The following is a 24,879-nucleotide window of genomic DNA, read 5'->3' on the forward strand; positions in this document are numbered from 1 at the left end:
GAATAATTAGCCATTGTGATAATTGGGACCCTGTATACTTGTGTAACAATAATGACTGCTTGTCAACGATCTATAGAATTCCAGTGTTGATGAGCCATAGGAGGGAACGAAGCACTTAATGGAGGAGTGGGCCACTGGGTGTAAGACACGACTTCAAAAGTCAGAAGAGACCTGACCAACTGGATTCAACGGCATCCTTTGCACCGTGGAGATTTCTTCATCCAACTTAGAATCAGTTATCCTGCATCCCCATACCCTCCCTCTTGTCAAACCATTCACTACCCACCTAATTGGTTCGCATCCTCCTGCATAAGGTTCCCTAAAACCCATCATCCACACATTCAGCAGAAGAAAGTTGCCAGAGAAAAGAAAATAAAGGTCTTTTAAATTAAATCTTAGGTCAAACCACAGTCATGTTTTGGTGTAGTTGAATCACATGCTTCAAAACTATTCCTTAATTTACTGTAATTTCAGTTTTGCCTGGTCAGACATGGTGGTAAATCATTGTAATTCCGCGTTCGGAGAGACTGAGATAGAATGATGAGTTCAAGACCAGTGTGGAACAAATGGTGAGTTTCAAATCCAGCCTTGATTGGAGAAAGCTGATTTTTAAATAATCAGATAAAGCTGGACTTTTCCTCCTTCTCCTCCTCCTCCTCCTTCTCCCCTCCTTCTTTCTTTCTTTTTCTAAATCTGGCAGTTGTACACTCTTACACATGGACAGCACAAGTATGCTGTGGCATTCTTTTCTTTGAGTCACCAAACAGTATTCTGTAAATGTTTGGTAGTTTTAAGTTTAAATGTCTTTCACAAGCCTCTTCATGGTGCAACTGTTATTGTCACCTTGACATCATCCTCTCCTTCTTCCAGCCATCTCACACTTTTGTCTACATGACTGTATCTTTGCTCATTCAGAAATCCATTTTCTAATTAATTGAGGATTGATGAACAAGTTATTTAATTTGTCTCTTTCTCACGCCATGTTCATATCAGGCATTTCTTTTTGGTAACTCTTACCAGCATCCATTTACACACATGGATGTGCTAAGTGCCTTTTCTTTATCTCATATAGAACTGTATGGATATATAGTTACATATAGAAATACATGTATAATTATATATGTGTATATATAAGCATGCATATAGATATGTCATATTTCCTATGATGTATTAGATTTATCTCTCTAGACAAATTTACCATAAGACTATATATAAAGCAATACCCTCTTGTCTGTAAGGTGTATGTTTCAAGACCTCCATTGTAATCCATGGGTAATATCCAGGCCAAGAAAGCAATGCATCACTTAATAATAGTGACAGATTCTGAGAAATGTATTATTTCATTACTCATTTGCTCTGGGAACATCATAAAGTATATTTACACAAACTGAATTGACTACAACCTCACTAGCTAATACAATTTCATGGTACCACTGTTACATACACAACCCATCATTGGCCAAAATGGCCTTAACTGGTACATATTATATATATATATATATATATATATATATCCTTGTTATAGAAATTAATTTGTATGTGAGGCCCAGGAGAAGGTTAACCACAAAAACAAAAATAAAATAACCATACTGAAATAGTGCTAATATAAAACTCCGTGGGAACATGGTATTGCTTCTGTCAAATATGTATATACTTTCGCCATTTCACTTGAGATGGCTACCTTATTGTGTGTCTTTAGCATATCCAGATTGCCAGCACAGTAATTACTGTGTCTGAAGACTCGAAGAAGGTTACTGGAAGACAAGAACCGTGATATGGTCCCAGCTGATCTGATAACCCAGGTGCTTCCTTAGTCACCAGTGAGCAGGTTGTGTGTGCAGCGATGTCAGACTTTATCATGCTACTCAGAAAGGCATACAATGTAAACTCACAAGTTATTTCTGGAATTTTCCATTTAAAAATCGTCAAACTGAAGCTGACCATAGGTAAAGGAAAACCAAACTGCAGATAAGATGAAGCCATTGTCTTACACAAAATACGTAGAGAGACACTAAATGCTCTAGCAGATGATGTCATTCCATAGATGACAAAGCCGGAATGCAGAGTAGCTGGGCCCTATCCTCCTCTTTTTGTAAGCTGAAGGAAGTACTTCTCTCGTACACCTAAATGATGTCATAAAACAGAATTTTATCATGGAAACTACTGCTCATTGTGAGGTTACCCCACAAACGATCATCATGTGGAAAAATCCAGAATGCATTCTCAGTGGGAAAGAGAGGTCACAAAGTTGATGCAGATGCCTTGGTAAAGAACCCGTCAAGCTTTGATTTGATCCAGGAGAGCAAGCTGGAGGCATCCGTTGTAGAGATCGACAGTGTAGACATACATGTAGAAGGAGCAAGTGATTAATGGGCTCTTAGTTCCCACTAGGGAGTTCCCAGCAGCTGTAAAGCAAATAGAGCAAGCGAGAGTCAAACCTGCAAGATCCCATCCTTGGGGTTCAAGCTAGCAGGATGAAGCCCATGATCTGATCTGAGCACCACCAAGGCTACTTCTTAAAGCACAGTAACTGAGCTGCAGGAGAGCCTCCCTGTTGGATGGTGTTCTAAGCACGCTTCTCCAGAGCGCTCCGTTAATAAAGCTCATTACTCCTTCACTCTCTGCAAATCACCTAGGAGACTTTTCTCTTCTGGGGAAATTTCCATAATGACCAGAAGAATTTGGATAAGTGGAGAGAACTAGTCCTGAGCACTTGTCTCTCTTTCTTCATGAACAAATTAGAGAGACATGTCTATCTCTCTCAATGCACTTAGCATCAATACACGATCTGGAGAGCTAACTGTCCCTGGCAGACCATCCCCCATCCTTATTTGCAATGTAATTATAAATTCACTAAAGTCACTCATCCTGCATTATTACTTTGTCATTGTTGCCATCTCATCTTTCACTGCCTCTCCCTCTCTCTGTCTCTGGCCTTCTAGCAGACCCTCCTATCACTAGGCCAATTATCAATAACTATTTATCTTTTCCTTCAGACCGAATGGACTCCTTGTTCTTTAGCTGATGACAGTCTTGGAAGGATACAGCCAAACTGGCCGTTAGCTTCTGACCTCTCTATAGACAACCTTATTATGGTAATTGTAAGGCTGGAAGTAGGAGAGACTAGGCCAATTACACCTGTCCTTTCCCCGATTCAGCCTGGGCTTAAATTACTCAGATGGGGTGGGGAGTATGCTTTTGACTCTGCTGAACAACAACTTTTCCTCTATTCTTGAAAATTCAGAGACAGACATTTCTAATTATGGTTGTCATTAGGACATAATGACCCAGTATTTCTTTAAATTGCATCATTGTTTATCAAACAAACCTATGTACTATATTTTAATAAGTAACTTTACTGGGGCATATTAAATTAAACAAATCTTTTAAATATATCCTCTTGAAATACAACAAAACCTAAACTGAAAACAGCATATCCACTGTTTGCCTTTTTAGTCACTTAATATTAATGAATATAGAGATTTATGTAAATATTCAATATTAATAAGACTTTTAAATATTATGTTTGTATGTGGTTAAATCTATAAAATTATGCATAGTTAATTCTATAAATGGGTAACTGTGGCATACATACATAATTATACCTAAGAATATATATGCACATTATAGCTAAATGAATTCTTTTTTTAATTGCATTATAAAAAACATTAGAAGGAGAAGCTTTTACACTCATTTTAAAATTAAATTGTTGAGCATCGTAGTAACACCCATGTTAAATAAAATGTGGTTATTAATTTAAATTGAAATTAACCACATATATTCTTTTATAATCTTAGCTAATTCTTAGTAGAATGTTTTTAATCCATTCAAGTCCTATATTTTTCAGATTGCTTACCTACCCCTAGAGAGCTATTTTCTAAAGGACACTTGAGAAAGAGAGCCAGCTCGTTCATTAGTTCACGCATCCTTGCAAAGTGCTCTATGGATGACTCAAGAGGAAGCAAGGCCCTCCCAAGAAGGAGTTTTCAGGTCAAAGCTTTCCATCCTCTTTTCTTGTTTCAGTACTGGCTTCCCTGACATTCTGATTGTTGGAGGGAGCCACGGAACTAACGGTGATGACAACAAGGCAAGTTCTGTAAATGCTTGTGATCTTGCATGGAAGAGCTCAGCCTCAATAGTGTCTATCCCCAGCATTCTCACGTGGAGAAGGCAGGATGCTGCTCTGGACTGTAAACATCATCCCAGGAGGAGTTAAGGTTTCCTTCTAATAAAGAAGTCAGAACCCGGTTCATAGATTTACTATAGCCCATCTTTACTCATAGACTTACAGATTTCTCTTTTGATAGACTCCTGACTCTCCCACCAAATCATCAGGATTTAAAGATGTAACTTGTTCAGCCTTGCCAATATATTCTCTCCACTCAACCCCTCCCCTCCCTCCTTCCCTCCCTTCATCCCTCCCGTCCTCTTCTGTTTTCTTACCTGGGAATATTAGCCATACCTAGGAAGGAGGATCCATGTGAACTATATTGAAGTATGCACCTCCGAGTCATAGCTTGGAGACTCTCCTAACAGTTCATGAAGGCCTTCAGCCTTGCAATCCCTGTATCTGGTGTGGACAATCATTTCCTGTGTCTGAGATAATTGTCACACACAAGCTCTTCCTTGATGGAAAATCAGTCACTGACTGGGTAATATGATTGACTGCCATACTTGATGAGGTCTTTTCTGGGACCAAAGATACTGTCCCAGGGAGCACAGACTCCTTACCCTGGGCCAACTCTCAGGTTTCTCTGAAATCACCCAAAGACAATCTAGGAAACGAGTTGTCCAGAAAGTGTCTGGCCTGTCCACAACCCAGAGCTTTATCCAGTCCTTCCTTGCTAATGTCCTAAATCGTTGTTTTTTAGACTCCAAAATAATGAAGCCACAACTTTGGTTGAAGCTGTGTATACCAAATGCCAGCCATAGATTTGACCCAGAATTATTAAGGAACTTGTAGGGTACAACTCAATCAGTGAAGTGCTTTTCATGAAGCTATGAAGCCCCAAATTCCACCCCAAGAATCCATATGGAACGTCAAGCTTCATGACACATGCTTTCAATCCTAGCACTCGGGGGGTAGAAAGCATAGGATCACCAAGCCTCATTGGCCAGAGAGCCTTGCCTACTTCGCAAGATCCAAGCCAGTGAGAGAGCCCATTGACAAAGAACTGGAAATGATTAAAAGTTAGACATCACATGAAGGACAACAGCCGAAGTTGTCCTTTGGCCTCTGCATAGATCTACACCTACACACACACATACATACATACGCACCCACAAACATACACACACAAAAATCCACTTCATTATAGTTAGCACAGGAAGCAGCAGCTGTCCATGTCCATCTCAGAAGAAGCTAACAACTCTTATTAAAAACCCAGGTCCATGCGTCCTCTCCAGAACCTGAGCAAACACGGTTTTTACAAGGTCCCAAATGATGCTAATGCAGTGGTCTGGCTGCTTTTCTTGATGATTATTGTTAAGTCATAAGGATCATTTATGAAACTTCAATATTCTGTTTCTCACCTGTTCTTATAAGTTGGAGCATATTGAGAACGATAAACCTTGTTGTTACTCAAGAGGTCTTCGGAGACCACTTGGTTCCTCCTGTGAATGACATTAACTAGTGACTGAGCCCTGGGGATGGAGAAAAAGCAAAGGAGGTGGGGACAAGACAAATTACGAGGTGTGTCTTAGATTTAGTCATTATTGCATAAGACCTCATGGATTTCAGTATCTGCCCAAATTTAAATTTATTTTCCTTAATCCAGTTTGAAATAAACACAAAAGATAAGGGGCAAAGAAAAGGCAAATTGTAAATTTTAACACCCAAAAATGAACTCTTCCCCCTCTCCTTCTCCTTCCTCCTCTGCCTCTCTTTCCTTTTCCCTTCCCACATCTCTGATGAACATTGTAGACCTGTCTGGCAAGAGCTTGTCATCTGAATTTATCTCCTCTGGATTATCTGTAATTAGATTGCTAGCTCCTCTGGGCAGTAGCTGTGGGCTTGTAATCAAGTTTTGTACAGTGCCTGGCACAGTCTCTTAACCATAAAAGGGCACTCAATAAATATTTATTGATGATTTTTATCTTTAATTCCTCAGGAAGTGTGGGCAACTAAGTAAGCCCCTCTACTTAGTTGAATGATAATGGAATTGATACGTCATTATAGGGGGAAAAGGCAGATCTGGTAGATTTTGTAAAAAAACCAACCCACCATCAGATATAAAAAATGGAGAGTAGCATTTGGTACCCTAGGGGCATGAGAAATGTAATGTATTACTTTGTGCCAAACTCACAAGGCTGTTTAAAGCACTGGAGTAGACAAAACATCACACCCCAGGAGTCTTTAATGTGGATCTCCCAGTACATCCTTGAGGGATGCTGAGGTTTGCGATACTCAAAAGTTTTCTCTTCATTTATCCAACTTTATAATGAGTTCAATAAATTGATCTATTAAGTGAATGTTATTTTAATTACTGGCAAGCATTCTCAACCACCAGATGAGTTTTCTTTGTTGAAAATCATGGAACTGACATAACTTGATACCTGATCCTTGCTTGGCTGATATCATCTCTCCCATCCAGAAAACATGTCTGACCTTCAGGAGTAAGGCCTGACACAGTTGTGAAGAAAGCATAGATTGCTTTTCAGAATATATATATTATATGTGTGTGTGTGTGTGTGTGTGTGTGTGTGTGTGTATAGTACTCCTAAATTACCTTCAAAAACATGTCTAATTAAAAATACATATACAGGGGCTGGTGAGATGTCTCAGGACAAAAGAAAAAACCCAACCTACTACCAAGCATGAGCTGCCGATTTCAATCGCCATGACCCAAACAGTATAGGAAGAGAACCAACTCCTCCACATTGATCTCCATGTGCACCTATGGCATTTGAACACCTTCATAAAGATAGATAGATGATAGATAGATAGATAGATAGATAGATAGATAGATAGATAGATAGATGATAGATAGATGATAGATAGATAGATAGATAGATAGATAGATAGATAGATGATAGATACATACATACATATAGATGAAAGAGTTATAAAGATTTTAAAGCAGTAGATGATTTGTCTCTGGTGGAGGGAAAGTGAAACAAGAAATTCAAAGGCCTCAAACACTCTATGTAAATTGTTCTCCTATAATCATAACTGGGTATGAAGGCCATGTCTCTTCTACATACCTAGGAAATTCAATAGTTACACTGAGTAATACAAACTTGGTTGATGGCCAATCCAATGAGACAATGTGGTTGTCTATCTGATGCTCAGTTGGCAAGAACTGTGGCAAAACCAGAGGTTATTGTGGTCTTTCCCTTCCTCCTCAGCGGACAGGTGAGGTTAAAGAAGTGCATTATGTAACAGGTGGAAGGGTCGCAGAGCGAGCCTGAGAGTAATGAGTTCAAGAAGAAAGCGGGATGATTGCCCAACATGAGCTTGTCCACTGGGATCCTTGTTAGAAGACACGACCCATTGTTTCTTACTGATGATTCCCCTGGAATTCTTTTCTTGGCTCGTCACACTCGCTCACCTTGTGACCTTAAATATTTCCCTTATTGCCTTGTTTTTGACTCTGTGCTCGGCTCTTCTCTTCCATACAGGGAGCCTCTGTTGATTGAAAAATGGGTAGAAGGTTTAAAAAGGCTTTTGTGGTTATTCAAAGAATAAAGACACTTCACCTTGCTCTCTCTCTGGAGCTAAGTTAAAATCCCATGATTAAAAAAAAAAGCACACAGTGAGGTTTTCTGTCCATGGTTAAGGAATAATTTTTGAGCTATTTTTTCCTTTTTGATCTATAATGAATACACAAGCATGTTAACAATTGGAGCTGAGGCGCCAAAAGTCCATCTCATAACTTAAATGGAATTGAAATTTTGGTTTTCAGAGACTGTCTTGAGTCTTTTGAAATCAGGAGCCTAACACTCTGGAGAGAGTACTGCCCTTTTCTTGGATGAATGCTGATCATGATGGGAAAAAATAAAAAATGAAATGCAATATTTATTGTTCTTCTGTAAATTACCGAGCAGGATGATTCAAGAAAATGGCATAATAAGTGATGTTCAGGAAATACCATGAAATAATTCCTGGGAAAGATTTTAAAGCCAGTGACATGATGCAGAGTAGAATCAAGATGCCTAGAGTTTAGAAATGAAGAGAGAGGAAGGCTGAGTGGCAGTCACAAAATAGTCACATGGAAGAATTAAGTCATAATGCCATGCAACAGAGCAGAGTGACCATCATGCATAACAATAAATACATTTTAGAAAGAACCAGAGGATAAGGTAGCTAGGTTGTTGGTCCTGATTTGATCATTCTACAGTATTCATATGTCTAATTATCATGCCTTGTTCAACAATTATTTATACATATTAGATGTCAGTTATTTAGAAAGAAAGAAAGAAAGAAAGAAAGAAAGAAAGAAAGAAAGAAAGAAAGAAAGAAGGAAGGAAGGAAGGAAGAAAAGGAGGGAGGAAGGAAGGGAGGGAGGGAGGGAGGAAGGAAGGAAGAAAGGAAGGAAGGAAGGAAGGAAGGAAGGAGCGGCAGCAGTGTGTGTAGTACGCCCTGTCTCTATTCTCAGCACTCAGACCACTGAGTCAGAAAGATTGCTGAGAAATTCCAAACCTTCTGGGATATGCAGATACTTCAAGACCAACCTTGCAGCCTTGAATAGTCACCTAAACTTTTTCTCAAGTAAATCTGAAGAAGTGTTGTGGAGACAGCTCCTCAGGGGAAAGTGCTTACTGCATGAGCAGAAAGACCTGAATTAGAAAGAGCCCACGTGGAGGAGAGATGTAAGCTTGCTACCCCAGAACCTCCCTGGATAGACACTGGTGGAGACAGAAGATACACAAAAACCTATGGACCAGTTGGCCTGTTGTATTGCAGGAGGAAATAAATAAAAAGACCCTGTCTAAAACAAGGTAGAAGGCAAAGACTGACACCCAAGATCGTCCTCTGCTGCTACATGTTTATACACACATATAAACATACACATAAACACACATGCATCATGCAACACACATGTACACACACATACACCAATTAAATAATCACAAACACAAAACCAAAAACAACAACAATAAAATGAGGTGAGAACAGATAATGGCCTGAGATGCACACACACACACACACACCAGTTTTATAAAAGCATGTAAACAATGGCCTAACTACAGACACATAGTAATTAAAGAATAAATTCTAAAGAACAATAAAGTCTATACTTATCTTCAAGTCACATATAATATTTCATTAAAAAATAAATTCCCGTGACGGTTAGAGGTTTAGTTCAGTGGCAGATTGCCTGTCTAACATGCACAAGTCATGAGTTCAATCCTCAGTGCTGAGGTTTTAAAATCTCTGAAATAAACTGCCCAGTGGATAGTAACCCCATTCCTACAAGCCCGCCTGCAGTCTCATTCGACAGAAAGAACACCTACTTCCCCATGAGCTACGTGATCCAGGTGCTAGTCAAGGCCATTACCTGAGTCTCTTTCCTTTGGCAAATTGATCTGTGTCACTGGTTCTGAGCTATCCCATCGATAGAATGAGCACCTTGGCAGAGGCCACAATGGAGACCCTTCCAACCCAGAGAGCACAGGGAAACAATAAAGCTCTGGACACTGCCAAAGAGTAAAGATTCTATTCAAAGACCTGTTTCAAATCTCAGTCCCCCTGTTCAGCAGCTGTGGAAAGCTGACCACGGGCAGTTCTCCTATATAATAAGGGAGTGCTGCTGACATGTATGTACCACAAAGAGCCATGACAGCTATTCAGTAAGACAATGTGTTTGAGCACCCGGTACCTGTCCTGCTGGTGCTATGATTATTCTAGGATTCCTGAGAGACAGCATTGCTAGTGGGGAACAGTGTATAGTCTGAAGAGCATCGATGTCATCAGACAGCCTGAGAGTGTGACATCCCACTCGGTCTCTGTTTCCTGACATTAGGTTAACTGTTTTAACTGTTCCTATTACCCACTATTACTCTTACGTCATTAAAAGAGTAATTGCTTCTGTTGAGAGAAGGTCGACTTTTTTCAGGGTTTTTCCCTTCATCTTTATACTTTTCTATTTATTTCAAATTTCTAAAGTAGAAGTCACTTCTGAAGCAAGAAAAAAAAATTCTTGCCTTTTGTTTGTCCTAACTATCACCAGCATTTAGATCAGTGAGTAACCTTCAATGAATGCATAAATGGCTCTCTTCTTGACACTGATCCTGCCTTTGTTCTCATTAAAGTTTACATTGTCTTCACATATTAATGAGCACAAATCTGGCTTTATGAATCAGTGCTGAAGGCATTACCTGTCTGATAACTATGGAAATATTCTGGGGCCTCAAGACTTCAAAGGTTGTGCTCTCTGGATATGTGAAACCCTGTCCCAGATTCAACACCCACAGAGAAGATCTTGTTATGCATACAAGGATAAATAAGATGATGGGAATGCTCATGGGAAATCTTAAAAATTATTAGTTCAGTAAGAGATATAAAAGACACTAGGAGCAGATGCAGTAGGCTGCAGAAATAAGGAATGTCCTCCCAAACGCCCAAGGTGATGAGCAGCACTGTTTGTGGCAAGTACAATCTCATCTTCCTGCTAAAAGCTGAGACACAGCCCTCATACGGCCCCTTTCGTCACTCCCGATTACTGATGACAATGAAGCATTCTTAGAGCAGAAGAGGGAAAACTTCCAGGAGGAAAGCCAGAAAGAGAAAGTTTCCAAGGGAGTGGAAGAAGAGATGCAAGTCTGTGGGACTGTTGGGGGTTAGAACAGAGCAGAGACAGGAAAAAACGAAATTATTTTCTCATTAGAATAGCACTTTAGAAAAAATATTCCCATTAAATGATATTCCTGCAATTTTATAATTTCTAAAACTATTTATATAGACCCATTATCCCTACCCCCAGTAAAGTATCCCCCGGAACAAAGGAAATTGAGCGTGCTTTCCCAGAGCACCGCAAGAAAAAGCAGAATTGGAGTAACCTACATGAGATCACAGAAAACTTAACATTGAAGACATAAGACTTGTAAAACAGCATTTGTATTTATTTTTCTCTTTGTAATGGAAAGAATGCCACCAAATCCTGGTTCTCTGGTTCTTTAGCAAATGTGCTCCCTAATTTATTTTATTTCCTACTCATGGGTTTCTAAGCCATTCTGAAAAAAACATCATACTTGTCTACATTGAATTCCTAATTCTACGTATGAGAGCAATGTTGAAAATGATTGTTGTACCTCAGGGTTGAAGAGAAAACCCAAAAGTAGTAACACCGAATAGAGAGATAGATGAATACATATGCTTCTCATATGAAGCAACCTGGGAAGTCTGCCATGTTCCCGGAACACATATACAAGCTATGGCAGACAACCTGCCAGGAATAATTAAGGTTCACTGCCTACTTCTGCTGATTCATATAGGAAGAAGTGACATAGTCATCAAAGATCATCAGCACGGCTCTAGAGACTTTGAAGTTCAGGTCAGCAAACAGAGACCCGAGGGCATGGGTAGTGTCTGAATGTCTCTTTCATCTGAAGCTCACCTTCAGAAGAGAAAATAGAGTTTTTAACAAAGCCAATGAAGAGCAGAATAATAATTATTGCTTTGTTTTCTAAATTTAGGCCTTGTAATTTAAATGAGGAGAAAAATATGCCCAGTAGATGTAATAGGAGATGCTTTCCTGTATTAATTTATGATTTATTGTTGAGCATACTGTCTGACCAAAGGAATCCATTGGACAAAGATCAAATGAGAAATTCATTGGTAAAGGAAGAGATACCATCAAAATGAGTCAAGTTCAACTCAAGGAACAGATAATAAGGAATCTAGGCAAAGCTAAAATGAAAACATGTAGCATGACCATCTGGCTGTTGAGTATATTCCAGTCAGGGAAAAAGAAACAGGTTCCAAAGAGGAGGAAACAGAGGAAACTGGGGGCAGGGGGGGAAGACAGTCTACGGACCTATGTAGAGTGTGGTATCAGAGCAACAGCAAGATTAACATTTACAGAGTGGGAACTACATGATATCTTTTGTTCCAGAGGGGAAATCTGCTTAGGAATGGAAGCAGGATTAGAACGTGTGGCACTGAGGCAAATGTGGAAGAGTGTGACCTGGTCTGGAGAGGTGGCTCAGTGCTTGAAAGCCCTTGCTCTTGCAGAGGCCAGAGTTTGGTTCCAGAATCCACATGGCTGCTCCCAACTAACCACAGTTCCAGTTCCAGGGGTTCTGACACCCTCTTTCAGCCTGTTTGGCCAATGCACATACAAAGTGCACACATATCCATGCAAACAAACACTCATACACATAAATCAAAAACAATTTTGAAAAAACAATTTTAAGAATAAGTGCCACCTTCTTTTACTCTAAATTTTCCTTGTTAGAATTTTAGGAGCCATTCCACTTCCTCTTCTTCTTCTTCTTCTTTTTTTTTTTTTTTTTTTTTTTGGTTTTTCGAGACAGGGTTTCTCTGCAGCCGTAGAGCCTGTCCTGGAGCTAGCTCTTGTAGACCAGGCTGGTCTCGAACTCACAGAGATCCGCCTGCCTCTGCCTCCCAAGTGCTGGGATTAAAGGTGTGCGCCACCACCGCCCAGCACTTCCTATTCTTTAAATAAGGGTTTCTGTTCTTAAACCTGGAGCGCTCAGAGCTGCTCAAATATTTCAACATCGCTCACTTTTCAAGCCATGCTATAGAAAGTGTTCCCTTACCTAATGTCATGAACATATTCTCATCCACATTTTATATTTTGCTTTTCATATTTAGATTTTCAGATTCTCCTCTGCTAGAAGAATTGATTATTCTAGAACTACTGTTTAGTCTGCTAATTCCTCCCTGATTAGTAATGATATCTGTGTTGTATATCAAATATATAAACTATTTATACAGTCTCTTCTTCATTTTTCATTTTTATTTATCATTTTATTATTCTATCTCTCTGTGTGTGGGTTCGTGTGTGTGTATGTGTTTGTGTGTGTGTATGTGTGTGTGTATGTGTGTGTGTTTGTGTGCGTGTATGTGTGTGTTTGTGTGTGTGTGTGTGTGTGTGTGTCCCATCTGGGTGCGTATGACCATGCACTCCAGAAAAAACTGTCAGGTACCCTGAAGCTGTAGTTACAGGTGACTGTGAGCTGCCAAGTACAGGAAATGAGTTTGGATTTTTTTGAAAGGGCAACAGATGCTCTTAAAAACTGAGCCACCTTTCCGGCCCTTCTATTCATTATTTTAACTTCTCTAAATATGCCATTGTTGCTGCTACTGTCTTAAAACATTGTGTTATTAATGTTTATCATTATTATTATTAATATCATTATTTTCATCTTTATTTCTTTTTTAAATTTGCCTGTTAACCACAAATAGTTTTACTAAGGATTATTACATGCATGCCACCACATAACTGAGTTTAATCTCTTCTTCAAGTCATCCTTAATAATGTCCTTTAGGGAAAAAAATTTAAAACAATAATGTCTTTTAGGGGGGGTCTTTTAATTGTACCTTTTTCGTAAATGCTAAAACAGTTAGTTATAGAATTCTGACTAGTAGTAATCTCTCCTACATTTAAGGCAAAGGTCATTCTGAAGGTTTCTTGAGTTGGATTTCCAGTGTCTGCTGTCAATGTAACTGTTCCCTCCTTCTACAAATCTTTTCCATCCAGTGGCTTTAAGTCCTATTGTTGGTTGGCTGCAGCTTACCCACTAGATGCCTAAGAGACTCTTATACATCTTTGGGACTTATGTCCTGGTGCATTTGAAAGCGTTGTATTTTTGAATATGTATTTAAATAATTAAATAATTAAAATTAGCAGTCATTGTAATTTTAATATTATTGTTTTTCTATTCTCTATTCTTTTCCTTTGAATCCCTTCCCCTATATACATATGTAAGATTTTTTGAGTTCTCATGTATCTTAACCTCCTTGTAAGACTTTCAAATTGTGTGTATATGTTCTTTCTAGATAACTTATTCATATATGATGTCTAGTGTTTGACTTCTTCAGCTGCATTTAATTACCATTCATTTTATTTATTGTATTTCAATTTCTATGATGATTTTCCATTGTAAAAATTCTCTCTGGTGATTTTTTTCTATTTGTTTGGTTTCTTAATGACTTGCCTTTGATCATACTACAGTGCTGGTGTGTGTGGGGTGTGTGTGTGTGTGTGTGTGTGTGTGTCTGTGTGCATATTGGATTCTTATGTACATAAAGCTGAACTAAATTGTGCTTTAAATAATAATAGTAGCAACTGTCACATGTTAGGAAATGAACTCTGAGAGAGACGGGTGTGTATTAGGAATTGTCCTGAAGTTCAGCATAGGCAGAAGTGGAAAGAAAAGGGAGCAACCCTGTGCAGAGAAAGCAGTTGAGCTATGAAGCCTTCCTATAAGAAGTGGGGCTAAGATGCATTTTAAAAGTTTGTAGCATAATTAAAACCCAGAGACAGAAATTGGGGTTCAACCTGAAGCCTAGAAGAGCAAAACAGCCAGCCACTGGCTGTTATCTCTACCTTAGTCTAACATGGCGATCCTGCCTCCAGGAGTCCTCAGAATGAAACTTCCTGAGAGCTGTCTCCTCCCATCTTATATTCCACTCTTGGGCTGGCATTAAAGGCATGCATTACTACCACCCAGTTTCTATGGCAAACTAGTGTGGCTACTGGGATTAAAGGTGTGTGTCACCGCTGGCAGGTCTGTAAGGCTGATCAGTGCGGTTGTTTTACTCTCTAATCTTCAGACAAACTTTTTTTAAATTAAAATACAAATGAAATATCACTATACAAGTTGTCTTCAACAAAGACAAGAGGTCAGGCCTGTGTCACCTCATCTGCTGGGACAGCAAGGGACAGCATCAGAGGAAAACACATTTATCTTCAGATAAACAACCTCTGCGAAAGGATAACAACACATCCATATATTAAAAAAAAAGTTTAGTTGATGTTGACCTACACAGGCTGTAATGTACATCCCAGATGCCATCGGTTGTCAAATATTTAGTCCAGTGCCAGGCTTTGTCAGTCAGGAATGACCGAAAGACTCACAGAACAACACAGATAACTTCTACAGCTTCTAGTTGCCACTAAAACTTGGTGGTAAGACCCTGTTGTAAGACACCACACACTTCTGTGACATATAGACATCGAGTTGGAACCAACCATGATGCTTCCTCTCTGTTGGCTAGCTTCCACCTGCCTTGAAAGTGAATGTTCTGCATGCCACAGAGGGGACATCATCAATGCTCTTACCCAGCTATGAGCCTCGGTGAAGCTTGATGGTTAGCATGGCAAAGATGTGCCCATAGGTACAACAGTGGCAAAATATTATGGAGGCAACTAATTGCTCTTTTACTAAATGTAAGGCCCTCTTCATAGAGGACACATATACCTGGTACTGTACATTTGGCCAAGAGACAATGGTTGGAAAGCTCACAGGACCTGGGGGAACCTCCCACTATTATTCTTCAACATGTACATAGTGACAAAGTGTCCTCTAAATCTATGTACCATAGATTAAAGGACCTTTCGGACCTCATCTGAGACATGTCTGTGTGTGGTGGACAGTGGTAGCTCTGAGACTCACAACGGACTGAAGTTCGGAGAACGTCAGAGAAGTGGTCAGCTACAAATAGTACATCTATAGCAGCATCCTGTCCGCTGGGAATAAGGTTCAGAGACAGAAGAGTGGCCAGCAAGATTGTAATAGCCACAGAGGATGAGAGAAAAACAGTACTTTTTGGACATGGCAAGACCACTGTCTTCATGGACTCAACAGCAGGTGTAGGTGCCTACACAGATTCTAGCAGACTCACAACTCCTATCATGAGAAGCTGTTGACAGTAGGTGGCTTCTAAGAGAGGGGAAATGAGTTTTTTGTTGCTTGTTTGTTTTATTTTTTTCTATTAGAATTTTCCCACTATTTTACATACTGACCACAATTTCCGTCCCTCCCCTCCTCCTCCAGACTCCTATCTGCCCCCCTCCCATCCACCAACTCCTCCTCTGTCTCCATTTAGAAAGGGACAGCTATGCCATGGGCTTGAACACAGCATGGCACATCAAATTGAGGAAGGACAGAGCTCCTCTCCATGTAGAAAGTCTGGGCAAGGTAAAGCAGTATGGGGAATAGGTTCCCAAAAGCCAGGAAATCAGTTTTAAGAGTATGGTCCCAAGTAGGTTGGCCACACTTCAGTGGATAGCTTCAGAACCATCAGTATATTGAGATCATAAATTAAAAAATCAAAAAGGATACAAATTAGAGAAGGGTGAAGTTAGTTAAGAAGTCAGGGATCAATAGCAACAAAATACACAGTATGACATTCTCAAAGAATTGATGAAAATAATTTAAAATAAATCTTCATCCCACGAAGAAGTGAGCTGGGAATAAAATTTTTGAGGTGAATGGAGCCATTTTCTGTTGCTGAGCAAATTGGTTAGTTTCCTGTTGTCCTCTTTTGCTGAGCATGGATCTCTTCAGCAATCTAGCTTTAGGGTTGAGTTGCTTCCCCAACACAAGGCCATCATCCCTGCCATTTGCTTTCCCCAGGGATCTCAGCCAGAGGCTGTTGTTGAAACAAAGCCTACGCCTCCAGACATGCTCTGCCCTCTCCATGGTACTGAGGCAGCTCTGAGCTTTCTGGATCCTTGAGACCCACTGCTATATTTTGCCATCATTTCTAGATTATTTTTAGAATATTTTTCTATTTTAAGATCTCATGTCTCCAAAGGCAATGTCCCCTTATTTGAATCACAAATTCACAGGGCACCATGTCAATAAAGTAGAAATGACGTACACTTCTGATTTTAATAGCTTCATTTGAAGAGCACACTGTAAAATTCCGCCTTTAAAGCATACAGTTTAATAGGCTTAGCATTTTCACATCATTGTGCAATGGGCTTGCAGTCAATTGCAAAGTAGATTTTAACAGCAAGCACACTACACAGAGATATGAAGACGGACTTTAAAAAGAAATACGTTAAAAAGAAACCCCACTAGCACAGAATTGAGTTTATAAAGAGTTATTTGTTTAGCGGTAGACTCAAGAGATCACAGTCCTCTGCATGAACAGGGAAACAGAAACCGAATCCAGCAGCGGGGAGAAAGAGAGTGAGAGAGAGCATGCGCTTTACATTAACATTTATAGTACATGAGGCCACACCCAAGTGGGCTGGTATCTTAAAGGCTATTGGCTGAATGGCTTCCTACAGCAGAAATATATCTTTTCTTTACCATTTACTTTTAATTTCTCTCCTTCACACTGAAGTAACCACTAACTACTGTCTACAATTCTGCCCATTTTGGACATTTCATGTAAATGAAACCATACAGGACTGGGGGGATAGATTAGAGGGTAGAATCATCAATATGCAAGCACCCGGATCTCAGTTTGATTCCTAGAATTCACAGTTTGTTTTTTTTTTAAAAAAAAGTCCGATGGGATGGTATGTGTTCTAGATGGCCAAGGCTTCTCATGCTCCCACTCTGGGAACATACAAAGAACCTTGGACAGCAGAATCTGTGCTCAGTGAAGATTTCAATTATATCTGATGCTGTCTTAATCACTGTATGGACCAGAAACCATCTATTTGATGGGCACACCAAACATAAGTGATAGCATTAATCACCCCTATGTTAAAAGCATGGTTCCAATTTAATATTCAAACTCAGCTTAATATTAACAGGGAAGTGTTAATACGATTGATGCTAAATAATGCAACCTATGTAGATGACTATGTATGAGCGGAAGGTTTCCAGCTACACATGAACATTTGTCTACTATGCGTGTGTGTGTGTCTCTCTCTCTCTCTCTCTCTCACACACACACACACACACACACACACACACACCTCTAATTTATCACTGTCTAATGACTGCCATCAAGGGCGCTCTTGGCTATGAACTCATGGCATTGTGTCAGTCAGAAGTCATATCTCCACAAAACAGGACTTGGTTGCCTCCAGAACTTTTCTTCTCACAAGCATCAACTTTCTGATTTTGTTCATGTTCAACAAGTGACATTTGGAATTTGACAGGCATCTTCAGCCAGAGAAAAACGTCCTGTACCCTTCATTGCTTTGTTCCTTTATGCCTGCAAGAACACAAATAACCTTTTGATTTGTATTCATAATGAGGACTGTTCAGGGGTCCAAGCTCCAGGCAAGATCATTGACTTGCAAACCCAAACTGCAGAGTCAGCTGATTCAATGAAAAAAAATTGATAGTCAGCAGAAATATAATGCACGTGACAGGTATAATGCAAATTTTCTAATAGCCATGTACAGAAAGAAAAGGGAAATTAATGGCATTGAGTTTGATAATGTGTTTTATATAGTATTTCCAAAACATTTTCCTTTCAGCCTACAATACACAGTCATTGAACTATCTTTCATATGAGGTCTATGAGATCCTGTGTATAGCATAGCTTATAATTGCAAACACATCTGGATTTGAAATAGCCATATTTCAAGTACTCAATAGTTACTTGAAACAAGTAGCTACTGTATTGAACATTTGAACACACTTCTAAGTAATAGCAACCAAAGCCACTCTCCTAAGTAGGACTGATGGTGTACTTCATTTGGAAGTTTCTCGTCACAAAGAGCTAACCAGGTAAAGGTTATGAACTTTAAGAAGTTTCTTGTTACAAAGAGTTAGCCAGGTAAAGGTCATTCAGTTATCAACTTAAACAACAAACTTAAAAGCCGAGTTTTTTGTTTGTTTGTTTGGCATTAATAATATAACTTAATTTCCACAACAAACAAAATATGTGGCTAAACAAACAATAAAATTACTGGTTTCATCTCTTTCTTGCCTCACAAACAGCAACTGATCAGACTTTCCCCCATTGTCGTACAATGAGTAGCTGTGCGTCTCCCAGATACCCAGACCTAGAGAGTCATGTCAACATCTTGAGTGATGGCCACAAAGAGCAGTGGGAAAGGGTGGCGTGTGATTCATCAAGCTCAGTGCCCAAGGGCAGAGATGAAGAAGCCACACTGGGATATAACACAGACATCGCCATCATGATGATTCGATTCTGTGTAGCTGGTACATTTCACTCCCCATGCTTTGCCTTTCTGGCAGGAGCATTGTTCCTGAAATACGCCTCTGTGCCACACAGTATTCTAGAAGGGAAAGGTACTTGCTGACTTCATACTCCACGGCATTGAAAATGATGGGGTTGTAACTTGACCCAAAGTGGAGTGAGCATAACTGTTCTTTTTCATACATAAATATTTAATCCCTATCAGAAACATTCTGTTCCATAAGCCAGTGGAGTGCCCCTTACCTGTCCTGGGTTCCACAAGGGGATAACAAATTACTCAAAGCCAAGAGAAAGCCTTGTCCATTAGCCGAGACTTAGGAGACATTATCCAAAAAAAGTAAACAAACTATCAGGAAACTTACAAATGGATATTTTTGGACCTTAGAATTAAGCATAAATTTCGGGTGTGTAAAGTGTTCATGCTAAGGGGTAATTTAAGTGATTTAGGTTGAGCAACAAATGTGTCTTTACTCATCTCTCTAATTGTCCAATAAAAACAAGAGCAGAATCTAAAGGGACAAATAAGTGAACTACAGAATGTATGATAAGAAGTTGGTTGCACTTAAGGTGAGTTCCAATTAAGACGCATGCGCTGTGCTGATTCTGCTTTGTATACAGCTGGCCTCCTGGCCTTTAACCTCTGTCAGTCTCCTCAGGTGGCATTACACTTGCCTGTTGCCTAGCGTGTAGAAAAGAGGGGTCTTTAAATATTGAAATGCAGTCATGATGTACTGGTGCTTTTTGAAACATTAAGTACAATGTGTTTCAGATTAATGAAATTTTAGGTATTTTTTAAATTTATCTGCCCTGAATCTTTTTTACCTTAACACATGAAATGAGACAATAATCAATCATGATATAGAAAATGTCTTGATGAGTCTGAGCTCAGGATCAAGACTCTTCGTCTGATAAAAGATTCAATTCCAGGTTGAAACATAGCTTAAAGGAAACAGGTTTGAAGTTAGGATTGCTTTGGAAAAAATTGTGAACATTTATGAAACCACACACACTTAGCTTCCATTGTGAGTCTGCTTTGCATTGCACAGACCCCATTCTTGCAGCCTCTCTGGCATAAGTGCTCAGCTTTGTTCTTTTATTATCCTAATAATGTCACCATCATGAGGTCATCTGATGTGGGAGGGTCTTCTGTTTTAATAAAGAAACTGCCTTGGCCAGCCCTTAGGTGGGTGGAGTAGACAGAACAGGAAGAAGGAAGTGAGGTAGATGGCTCAGTCAGATGCCACGCCTCTCCTAAGTGAGAGAGACTGCCGTGCCTCTCCTCAGAGAGAGACGTGATGGAGCCAACCACCAGGTCAGACATGCTGAATCTTTCCCGGTATGACACCACTTGTGTTGCTACACAGATTATTAGATATGGGTCATAGCAAGAGATGTGAGAATTAGACAATAAGAGGCTAGAAATAATGGGCCAGGCAGTGTTTAAAAGAATACAATTTGTGTCTTGATATTTCGCGTGTAAAGCTAGCCTTGCAGGAGACAGGGCAGCAGGAACGCAGCCCGTCTGCTCCTCACTACAGTCATCCACTTTACTTTGGAGCTAGAATTCAAATTCTAACTCTAGAGACCAAAATCTGCCCTTCAACTGCCTGTGTAATGTGTGGTCATCCAGCTCTTGGAGAAAGAAAACTGTGGTTCTATCAAGTCTTCAGGAGGGAAAGTTATATTTTATCTAGAGATATTTCCTCAGGGCTGAGGAGACGGCTCAGTGGGTGAAGTATTCACTACACAGGTCTGAGAATGTAAGTTCCAACCCCACAGTTCACTTAAAAACCAGACAGTTGCATGCATGTGGTATGCAGACATAGACACAGTCAGAACACCAACACATGTGAAACAAAAACAAGTAAATCTTTTCTAAAAAGTTATATGGAGCAGAGGACGTCTATCTGTAATAACAGCGTTTGCGGTGGAGATGGTGGACCCTGGCTGCTCACCAGTCAGCCATTTAGTCTGATTGTTGAGTTCAAAGTTCAGTGAAAGTCTGTCTCATAAAATTGAGAGCAATAAAGCAAGACCCTGCTGATGACCTCTGACCTCCACATGTACACACAGAGGCAAGCACACCCATATGTATACATATACTACACAAACGCATTTTAGAAAGTTTCTTTCTCAGTGTGTTCCTAGTTTCTACTCATCGTGTCCTTCCTGTTAATATTTGGTTTCTGTGGAGAAAATAGTTCGTGCAAATAGCATCAGAAAGCCAACACCTCCCACAGTAGCTGAACGTATTTAGCAGATTTGATGGTCATTGCTTTTAAATTTCTTAACTCTGATGCATTGAATCTGGAAAAAAATAGAGGACCAATAGGTTTCTTGGAGAAGGAAAAAGGATCCATTAAAATAAGGCATCAAATGGGATGTTAGAAAAGAAGAGGATAAATAACAAAGGAGATGAGAAGAAGGGTGATCTATGGGCTGGGAAGGCCACTCTGTTAGTGAATTGCTTATATTCATTGCAAGAATGAGAAACTAATATTGGTCCCCAGAACCCACATAAAAAGTCAGACATAGTGGTGCATGGCTCTATTCCCACTGCTGTCCCAGTGAAGACAGGTTGATCCCCAGAACTAAATGGTCAGCCACACTAAAGCTAATAGATGAATTCAAGATCAATGAGAGAGCCTATAGCAAACAAATGGATGACTCTTGAGGAAGAACACCCAAGGTTGACCTATAACCTCCGTGTACATCCACACATATGTGTACCTGCACACACATATACACCTACATACACGTGAACATATACATACACAGGAATATTACTGTGCAGCACTCCAGAGGGAGAAGCAGTCATAGCTCTATGATTTTGAGGCCAGCCTGCTCTAAAGAATGAGTTCCAGGACATCCAAGGCTACACAGAGAAACCCTTGTCTCAAAAACAAAACATAACAAAACAAAAACAAAAAGGGAAGAATATGACTATGGCCCTGTTATTTATATACTTAGGATAGAACTAGCTGTCAATGCCTAGCAATTGCTAAACATAGATTTGGGCCAGCCAGATGGCTCAGTGAATAAAGGGATCTGCTACCAAGCCTGAAATCCATCCCTGAGGACCTACATGGCAGAAAATGAGAACCACTTCCTGCAAGTTGTCCTCTGACCTCTCCATATACATTATGGAATGCAAGTGGCCACACATATGCAAACATATACACACACCAACCATATAAATAAATAAAATACCTTAAATGCCTTTCAGCCATTTGAGTTTTTCTGTTGATAATTCTTTGTTTAGACCTATTTTTTTAATTGGATTATTTGGTATTTTGATACCTAGCTTCTTGAGTTCTTTCTGTACTTTGGAGATCAGTCCTCTGTCAGATATGGGGTATGCGAAGATCTTTTCCCATTTTGTAGGCTGCTATTTTCTATTATTGATCATATCCTTGGCCTTACAGAAGCTTCTCAGTTTTAGGAAGTCTCATTTATTAATTGTTGCTCCTGGTGTCATATTTAGTAAATGGTCTTCTGTGCCAATGCATTCAAGGCTATTTCCACTTTCTCTTCTATCAGGTTCAGTGCAACTGGATTTATGTTGAAGTCTTTGATCCATTTGGACTTGAGTTTTGTGCACGGCAATAGATATGGGTCTATAAGCATTCTTCTACCTGCCAACATCCAGTTTTGACAGCACAATTTGTTGAAGATGCTTTCTTTTTTCCATTGTACAATTTGGGCTTCTTTGTCAAAAATCAGGTATTCATAGCTGTGTGGGTTAATTTCGGGGTCTTTTATTCAATTCCATTTATCCATTTGTCTATTTGTTGGCCAATACCAAGTTGTTTTTATTACTATAGCTCTATAGTCCCTCAGTCCGAAGAGTGGATAAAGAAAATGTGGTACATTTACACAATGGAGTATTACTCAATAGTAAAAAAACAATGACATCTTGAAATTTGCAAGCAAATAGATGGAACTAGAAAAAAACTATCCCAAGTGAGGTAACCCAGACCCAGAAATACAAACATGGTATGTACTCACTCATAAGTGAATATTAGATATAAAGAAAAGGATAACCAGGCTACAATCCATAACCATAGAGATGCTAGGTAACAAGGACACTAAGAGAGATGGGCATGGATGACCCTAGGAAGGGGAAATAGATAAGATCTCCTGAGTAAACTGAGAGGGGTGAAGGAGTGAAGGGGAGGGGGGGAGGAGAACATGAGGGAAGGAGATGGTTGAATTGTAAGAGGGACAGAAAGGGAGAGCAAAGAAAGAAAAAGATAGGCGAGTCATTAAGGGGTTAGGGAGAAATCTGGTGCTAGGGAATCTCCCAGGAATCCACAAGGATGACCCCAGCTAAGACTCCTAGCAATAGTGGAGAGGGTGCCTGAACTGACCTTCTCCTGTAATCAGATTGATGACCACCCTAATTGTCATCATAGAATCTTCATCCATTAACTAATGGAAGAACATGCAGAGATCCACAAAAAAAGCACTGGGCTGAGTCCAATCAAAGAGAGGAAAGAGGGATTATATGAGCAAATGGGTAAAGGTCATGATGGAAAACTCATGGAGGCAGCTGATGCCAGCTTCTGGGAACTCACTGACTCTGGAATGATACCTGGGGAACCTGCACAGGACTGAAATTGTGGGTGACAGTTCTGTGGCTTGGGAAGTCTGTGGGGCCACTGGCAGTGGGACCAGTATTTATCCCTAGTGTGTTAACTTAGGGCTTTATGGAGCCCATTCCCTATGGAGGCAATACCTTGCTCAGTTGCAGTACAGGGTGGGAGAGGGCTTGGTCCTGCCTCAACTTGATATGCTGGACTTTGTAGACTCCGCATGGGAGGCCTTACCTTTTCTGAGGAGTGGATGGGGATGATGGGGAAGGTAGGGAGAAGCAGGCAGAGGAAAAGGAGGGGGAACTTGAATTGGTATGTAAACTGAAATAAATAAATACATACATACATAAATAATTGTAAAATAAATAAAATAGATACATTTTTAAAATTTAGACTCAATAAAGATTGAATAAGTAGACATAAAAATAATGGCAACAGTTCATGCAGGAGCCCTGTTTCTGTGCCTCTAGGTTTCCTGTTCAGCAGCTCTTACTGTAATCGTGGTTGTAAATATAATAGCAAACATAGCTCAAATGCATACTGGTCTGGTTTTGTTCTAAATAAGTCTAAATAAGTGTTTTGCTTAAGCTGTTTCTGCATGCAAAAGGTTGTGCGGCTGTCATCATTTTAAAGACAAGAAAACAGAACCATGTGGTTTTATCAAGCTGTTTATTCTATACTGCATGTTGGGTGAGTTTCTTCAGTTTCTTCAAGTAAAGCTTGGTAAACTCTTGAGTAATAAATATTAATACTAAAAATGCGACGGGATCTGTGAAATCTCCCATCCCTTCTGACATCCCTTTAAAAGCTGAAGTTAATCTGTTCTTCTGGCTAGAGCAGTTTTTGTTCAGGAAGGAATCCTTGCCTTATGTCAGGAGGGGTTTGTAATCTAGGAGAGAAATAGAGAAATTTCCGCATAGTTTGTACTGAAATCTACTGTCTTTTCCTCCATCCTCAGAATTCTACCAATAGTCAGAATTAATTTTTAAAAAATGAAATGTGAAAGGAATGGAGATTGGCAATCCTGGCAGAATGCTCACCTGATGCTTGCAAAGCCTTGGGGTTCAATGCCCAGCGCTGCCAAATCAAACAAACAAAAACAAATGCTAAGGAGCTAGCCACAACTGAGCTAAATACCCTTTGCCAGTTCATGTGGTTGGCCATAAAAGCTTACTCAGGGTAGATGACCTCTTGACTGTTCAGGTTGGGGGTAACCCTGATGATCCTTCTAAAGCA

Source organism: Arvicola amphibius, chromosome 6, assembly GCF_903992535.2.
Source record: "Arvicola amphibius chromosome 6, mArvAmp1.2, whole genome shotgun sequence".
NCBI classification, from domain to species: Eukaryota; Metazoa; Chordata; class Mammalia; order Rodentia; family Cricetidae; genus Arvicola; species Arvicola amphibius.